We start from the raw sequence: 7,500 nt of genomic DNA on the forward strand, positions 1-7,500 counted from the left end.
GACTTTCGAAATCGTTAATGGCGCGAACATTGAGTATTTCTTAGCGTGTCGCAATGCGCATGGAATTTTTATTCCGAAACGGGGAAATAATTTTTTTTCATCGTATTATTTACTTTTGGAGACGTAATAATTATCGTAAAAATTAAAGTCGATTTCTAGAATATCCGTGGAATTGTTTTTTTCTTTTCTTTTCTTTTTTTTTCTTTTTCTTTTTTTTTTTCTTTATTTTTGTCCTCTTTTTCATTCTCTCTTTTTTTTTTTTTTTTCCTTCGACGAGATCAAATAATCGCTTTATTATTTGATTTTCAAAATGATAACTTTCGAAGTTGTCTCAATGGACGAGAATTTTGATAGTGAATTATGACGTCTATGATGAAATTGTTTCTCGACACGATGAAATTAATTTCTTTCGTTTATATTACGATCTTTTGAATACGTTAATAATATAAGAGAATTTTTCTATAAAAATGTCTACAATATTATCTATGAAATTTCGAAGATGACATGCCCGTTCCTTTTTTTTTTAATTTATTTATTTTTTTTCTTGTTTTTTTTATTTTTTTTTTTTAATTTAAAAACATCAATTAACAGGTAAAAACAGGTAAAATTAATTCTTATCCAATGTCTTCGGGAATCACTCGTACCATTGTTAATACATTTTTTGAAAGGAAAAGGAAAGAGAAGAAAAGAAAAACAAGAAAAAAAAAAAGAGAAAAAAGAAAGGAAAAAGAAAGAAAGAAAAAAAAAAAAAAAGAATAGAAAAAAAATCTTATTTTCATCGTGTATGTTCTATGTGAAAAGAAGATTTCGCTGATCGTCGAGTAAAATCGCGTTAACCGTCGACGCGGAAAATAATATCGTGAATAATGCTGAGAGGGATGAATAGAGAAAGTAACAAAAAAAAAAAAAAAAAAAAAAAAAAGAAAAGAAAAGAGAAAGAGCGAGAGCGAGAGCGCGCGCGAGAGAGAGAGAGAAAGAGGTATAAAGGGAAAAGAAGATGAGAAAGAGGGGTGGTAGGGGGAAAAAGAAAAGAAATTTAAAGTCTCCGTAAGGACCTTATTGAGAAGCAAAACGAGGTAGGAAAAGAAAGAAGAGGTGACTAGCCTTTTACTTTACCAGTCTTCGTTTTTCTACTTGTCTATCGTTTTTCTTTGCCATGAACACATATCTACGTTATTTACTTACTTACTTACTTACTAACTTACTTGCTTACTTTTCGCATGTTGGACAAAGGGAATACGAAAGTAAGTTCGTGCCAAAGTGGCGAACTGCTTGCTAATTCACCGGCGATAACGTCGCACGTGGACCTCCCTTGTACGCGATAACGCGTCCCCAAGTAGGAAACAAACAACGTTTACATCATTGAAGAATGACGTAAAGAACGACGGAGAACCCTCTTTTACCCGGTCATATATATATATATATATATATATATATATATATATATGTATGTATGTATGTATGTATAGCCCTATGATGTTTAACTTGAAAACTCTGACGCTAATTGCGGAATTTTTAAGGGCACTTATAAAATAATCGTATATTCCTTACGAAATATGTGTTCATGTATTTAGAGATAAATGATTCTTTCAAGGATAATTCCTGTTTCCTTCGTTCATAATTCTTTTCGTTAGATGAAACAAAAAAATAAAAAAAAAAGAATAAAAAAAAAAAAAAATAAGGAAAAAAAAAAGAAAGTAATATCTTGAAGAAAATAATATCTCGGTTGATTAGATTTTTCTTTTTCTTTTCCTCTCTTTTTTCTTTTTTTTTTTTTGTTTCTTTTTTGCTTTCTCACATCTCAAACATTTCGTCTACTTACTTTTTTCTTTTTCTTTTTTTTTTTTTTTTTTTTTTTTTTTTTGTCGATATACACATTACTCGCGTATATAATCCTAATTAATAATTTTTCAAACAAAACCCTTTCCCCTTATTGATTTTGTTTCATTAATATCAAATGACGCAGGCGTCATCTCTCAAAAAGAGAATTAATTGATCCAAGATAATACGATTTTCGATAGAATATCATTTTATTAATATCGAAAAATAATAAGACATTGGGATAATATTAGTACGGATTAAGTTTATAACTTTGAATGGAATCTATGAAATTTTGAGAGGTATATATAAACGTTAAGTGTACGTTTTAACTTCTTATAAAAGATTTTTTAAATATGATCGAATTATTAAAAGACCTTCCATATAATTGTTTATAATTGTTTTAAGTTTCTTTGGGAAATAATTTGTATTAGAAAGGGCGAGGGAAGATGAAGAGTGAAGTGGGGAGTGGTGGTGGTGGTGGTGGTGGGGGGGGAGGGAGGGTAATTGGGGAGGGGAGAAGAAATAAAGAAATAAAAAAATAAAAGGAAGAAGGAAAAAACGAAAAGAAAGAGAAAAAGAGAGAAAAAAAAAAAGAAAAGTAAAAAATTAAAGGTGGCCATTAGATAAGGAAGGAGACAAAGAACAATATCTTTTTATACTTTTTCGAAAAGGGATTGCTCCGTGGAGACGTCACAGAAGTTCCTCGTTGTAAATCACTCGGTCGATCGACCCCACCAAGGTTTATCCATTTTCGAGGCCGCAGACGTAGAAAGGATACGGGAGAGAGCCACTCCTGACATCGTTCCAATCCTGATCTTTTTCTTTCTCTTCTCATTCACCCCCTTTTATCCTTCCATCTCTTACGCGGTCCTACGTCGAAGGCTTCATCCCTTGCGAAATTTATGTGCGGAACGACGTAGAAATTTCGAGAAAATTCCCAGGGCGTAAGTCCTACACCCTCGGGACACGTACCCTTTTTCTTCATCGTCCTCCCCTCCCATCCCTATTTCGTATTTTCGTAGTTCACCCTCACGAACCCCCGCGTTTAGTTACCTTCACTGTCGACCTTTACGATTGATATATAAGAGAATTCTTCGAACGGCATGCGAACGAGAATTATCCGAGCATTCTTCTTTCTAATCATAAAATTACGACACCCCGTATATTATTAATCAAGATCATTATCATTAATTCTATCCTACGAATAGATAGTTTCTATTTTTTTTTTTTTTCTTTATATTTATTCATTTATTTATTTATTTCATTGTTAAAGTATTTGCGAATAAGTATTGCTCGATTGTATTTAATATAATGTAAGATAATCATATTTGAAATCATTCAATGTTTTTCTTTTTGATTTATTTATTTATTTATCTGCTTATTTTTTTTTTCTTGTTTCTTTTTTCTTTTTTTTTCTTTTTTTGTTTTTTTTTTTTTGTTTTTTTTCAATAAGAATCTCATTTTTCTTTTGAATCGTATATATGCAGGCATGTCTCTTTTTCTTTCTCTGTCTCTCTCTGTGTGTGTGTGTGTGTGTGTGTGTCTTCTACCACGAAAAGTAGGATCTGGCTTGTAAAGTGACAGAGAGTGTGGCATATAAGAGAGTAACACATCCCTGCAGGCTAGCATTTCACAATTTCCTGTCTTTCGTCCTTTTTCTTCCTACTCTCTCTCTCTCTCTCTCTCTCTCTCTCTTTTACTTTCTTTTTACTAACTTCCATTATTTCTTTTCTCACCTACGTCTCTTTTTATTTTCTACATCGTTCTTCCTTCTCTTTCCTTCTCTCTCTCTCTCTCTCTCTTTCTCTCTCTCTCTCTCGTATGTTACTTTCTTCATTTCATCCGGTTCTTACTCTTCGTAAGCGCAAGCTTCTTTGTTTATTTGCTTAAAAGCCACTCTCAAGAATATACACACACACACACACACACACACACACACGTGGATTGGGATTTTGAATCTTCCTTTCTACATTTCTCTTTTTTTTTTTCCTTTTTCTTTTCTTTTTTCCTTTTTCTTTTCTTTTTTCCTTTCTTTAATTTTCGTACACTCGAAAGAATTCGTCTTCTTACTCGACTTCGATTATCTTTATACATACACACATACACACATATATATGTATATATATATATATATATATATATATATAGTTTTCTAGAGCAAAACTAATATTTAAAGAAATCTTCCGAGATCGAAAGATTATCCTTTGATTTTTATCTGACATAAGATATTGTTCCATTTCGTTTTCATTATACTCGTTTACAAAGAGCTATGGAAAAGTGGAGCTGTTAAGTGTGATATTCGATTTAGTGAATAAATTGCGTTCATGCGTTCAGCGATAAAAGTGAAGGAAAAAGAGAAAAAAAAAAAAAAAAGAAAAAAAGAGAAAGAAAGAAAGAAAGAAAAAAAAAACAAAAAAAGATACTTTTGTAAAAGAAAGAAGGAAGAGAAAGAGAGGGGTAACTTTGTATACGTTATCATGGTTCATGGCTCGTGAAGTCAAAAAATAAGCTCTCCGCATCCCGTTGAAACTTCCAGGAGAGAGAGAGAGAGAGAAATATAGAGATAGAAAGATAGAGAGCGGAAGAGAGAGAGAGGGAGAGGGAGAGAGAGAGAAAGCGGGTATGTGTTGGTTCTTGTGAAAAATACGCTTCGAGAAATCTCTTCGTGCTTCGCTCAATACATACATCTTTTTCATGGATCGCTTCGTGAAAATCGGCTTCGTTCATCCGTCGAAAGCACGCGTTCGGAGACGAGAGAGAAAAAGAGAGACCGGAGAGAGAGAGAGAGAGAGAGAGAGAGAGAGAGAGAGAGAGAGAGAGAGAGAGAGAGAGAGAGGAGAAACCATGCAGCTTTACTTGGAACGAGCCAGAGCAATTTTATATTCCTGGAGATGAAAGATTGATAGACGAGAATGGTGTTGGTGTTTGTAGATTAAGGTCGAAGTCAAAGTGTAATGATAACGTTCATTAAAGAATATTTATCAACGGACAAGAAGTGAAAGAAAAAGAACAAAGAGAGATTAGAGAGAGAGAGAGAGAGAAAAACTTTTACTATTTCTCATCATATGTTTGTTAAAAAGAAATTATTGTTACGTTTTAATCGTAACAATAATTTTTCTAAATCGTCAAATTTGTTCTATCGAATAATCGAACATATTTCTATTAGTTCAGGATTTGTGGTATATCTGTCGATAAAACAATCGAGTCGTCTGAAAACGTGAGCCGTTCGTTAGGATATATGCGCCATTTGCGATCGATTGGCTTTTTTTTTTCTTTTTTTCTTTTTTTTTTGTTCCCCTCTCTTTTTCTGTTTTCCTTGGTTTTCTTTTTTTCACTTTTTTTTTCTTTTTTTTTTTTCTTTTTTTCTTTTTCACTCTGCATGCGGTTACCACCGGTAAAAAAAATATTGTATGTCACAAATTTGTCGAATTTGCGTGATTTTATTTAATACGCGATGTTTCGTGCGAAAGCGTACGCATGTAAATGTGTATAAAATATAGGTGTAGTAGGCAAGAGTATGCCAATATAGAAGACGATGAAAAAAAAAGATGTATTAGAGAAAAACAATAATAATAATGATAATGATAATAATAATAATAAAAAAAAAAAAAAAAAAAAAAAAAAAAAGAAAAAACGATATTCGATGTGATGTGATAAAACGAGCTCTTTAGAAATTTCTTAAAGAACATTGATTATTTTATTTTATATGAAAGGGGAAGCAATGAAAGAAAAAAAGCTTTTACTACGAATAAAAACGTAGCTTTTTTTTTTTACGAATGGAAAGAAGTCGAAATCACATTTTAATCGAACTTTATAATGATTTTCTTTTTTTCTTTTTCCTTTTTTTTTTTTTTTTTTTCTTCTTTCTCTTATTATCGTCGTTCCATCTAATGCATAGAGTAATTATTATCAACACTGTTTATAGAAAGGATTTTAACGACACAACATGTCCTGTTACAAGTTCAAGGATTATCGTGAAAATGAATTAATTTATTCTCGTATTTTTCCCTTTTCAATGTATGAGACGAATATGTTTTACAAAAATCGTGATTTGTTGAAATGGCATGCATACGCTTGTTACTTGTTCCATCGTGTCGAATTGAGTTTGAAATTTGTCGTTTCTCGTTCAGAATTTCTCTCTCTCTCTCTCTCTCTCTCTCTCTCTCTCTCTTCCCCCTTTTTTCCACTCTTTTTCGATGCATTCATTTTTCTCTGGAAGTTGTTGCAATTTTTTTAGACAACCTCCTCTCTTTCTGTACGCATACAACCAACGAGGCACCATTAACGTAAATCAATAATGGAATTGAGGTTAATATATTCAACGATGGACAGTTCACCCCACTTCTCTCTCCCTTCCTTTTACTCTCTTATATATATATATATATATATACATACATACACACGAATACATGTACACATTTGTGAGAGAATCAAGGGATGGAGAGAAAAAAAAACAGAAACAAAAAAGAAAAAGTAGTTTGTGCGCAAATGCACGTCACGCGACTACGCGGCGCACGGGGATAAACGGCGAGATGGTTTAACTCGTGGAATGATCGGAAACGAAAATCAGTATCATTAATTCGGAAGCCACGCACAGGTTACAGAGAGAGAGAGAGAGAGAGAGAGAGAGAGGGAGATAGAAGCTAGAAATACATGCAGGCGTGTCCGTCGCATCCCTATTTAATTCGGTTCGATAAATTACCGCAGAGTGCTGCTAATTACCCGCTAATAATACGTACAAATTACTGATTTACGTTCTTACGATAAAATTCGATCGTTGAATTCAAGTGGATCGTACGATCGATAGGAATTTGCAAATTTTCTATTCAACATTTTGATGGAATTTCGATGAAGATTTTCATTTTAGTCGTATCCATCGCTATGATAATAATATTATTATTATTAATAATGATAATAATAATAATTATTATTATTATCATCATCATCGTCATCATCATCATCATCATCATCATCATCATCATCATCATCGTCGTCGTCGTCGTCGTGGTCATCGTCGTCGTCGTTGTCGTCATCGTCGTTGTCATTATACTTGAATTTTTTTTTTTCGTGCCGTACAAACTCGTTGTCCCCATGAACATCAATTAACGTCGAACAGTCACCGATCATCAATATTTATTATCAGACGAAATACGTTTACGGTACGAAACGTCCTGACAAACCTCGCGTAGGTAAATACCTGGAAATTCATTCGATTTAATTGCACGCCATCGAATTATCGCTAATTATCCGTTCTGCGGCAAGGCGGATATCGCAAATTTAGCGACATTTTAACGCTCGAGGAAGCATAACCCGCTCGAAAAAGCGACCATTGTCGAAGCAATGGAACATATTTTTATGTTTATCCATCTCGAGCAAGCAAGCAAGCAAGCAAGCAAGCAAGCAAGCAAGCAAGCAAGCAAGCAAGCAGCCAATGGATCTGTGATTTCTTTCGATGCAACTGAGAAGCATTGAAATTGGTAAACGAAAAAAAAGAAGATATAGATAGATAAATATATATATATATATATGTATATATACAGAGAGAGAGAGAGAGAGAGAGAGAGAGAGAGAGAGAGAACGTTCAATGGATGACATTTTAATATTTATTGAAGTTCGTGAACGTCGAGATTACGACGATGATGTAGGACGATGACAAATTTATCGAGAAAATACATTCGT

General features: G+C 33.1%; 1 protein-coding gene and 1 long non-coding RNA gene across 9 annotated transcripts in view; one reads left to right on the forward strand and one right to left on the reverse strand.

Moving 5' to 3' along the window:
* The window catches only part of LOC124424670, a 188,750-nt gene that overhangs the window by 43,058 nt on the left and 138,192 nt on the right, over window positions 1-7,500 (forward strand). Inside the window, exon 6 of one of the 4 annotated variants that reach the window (XR_006942356.1) lies at window positions 1,234-1,833. The exons of the other annotated variants lie outside the window; for them this stretch is intronic. This is a non-coding gene — a long non-coding RNA (uncharacterized LOC124424670). Of the gene's footprint in view, window positions 1-1,233; window positions 1,834-7,500 lie in introns of those variants that run through there. 4 annotated transcript variants of the gene reach the window in all.
* The window catches only part of LOC124424596 (disintegrin and metalloproteinase domain-containing protein 10-like), a 156,144-nt gene that overhangs the window by 41,110 nt on the left and 107,534 nt on the right, over window positions 1-7,500 (reverse strand). The gene's annotated exons all lie outside the window — the stretch shown is intronic.

The sequence above is a fragment of the Vespa crabro genome, chromosome 1 (assembly GCF_910589235.1).
Source record: "Vespa crabro chromosome 1, iyVesCrab1.2, whole genome shotgun sequence".
Taxonomy (NCBI): Eukaryota; Metazoa; Arthropoda; class Insecta; order Hymenoptera; family Vespidae; genus Vespa; species Vespa crabro.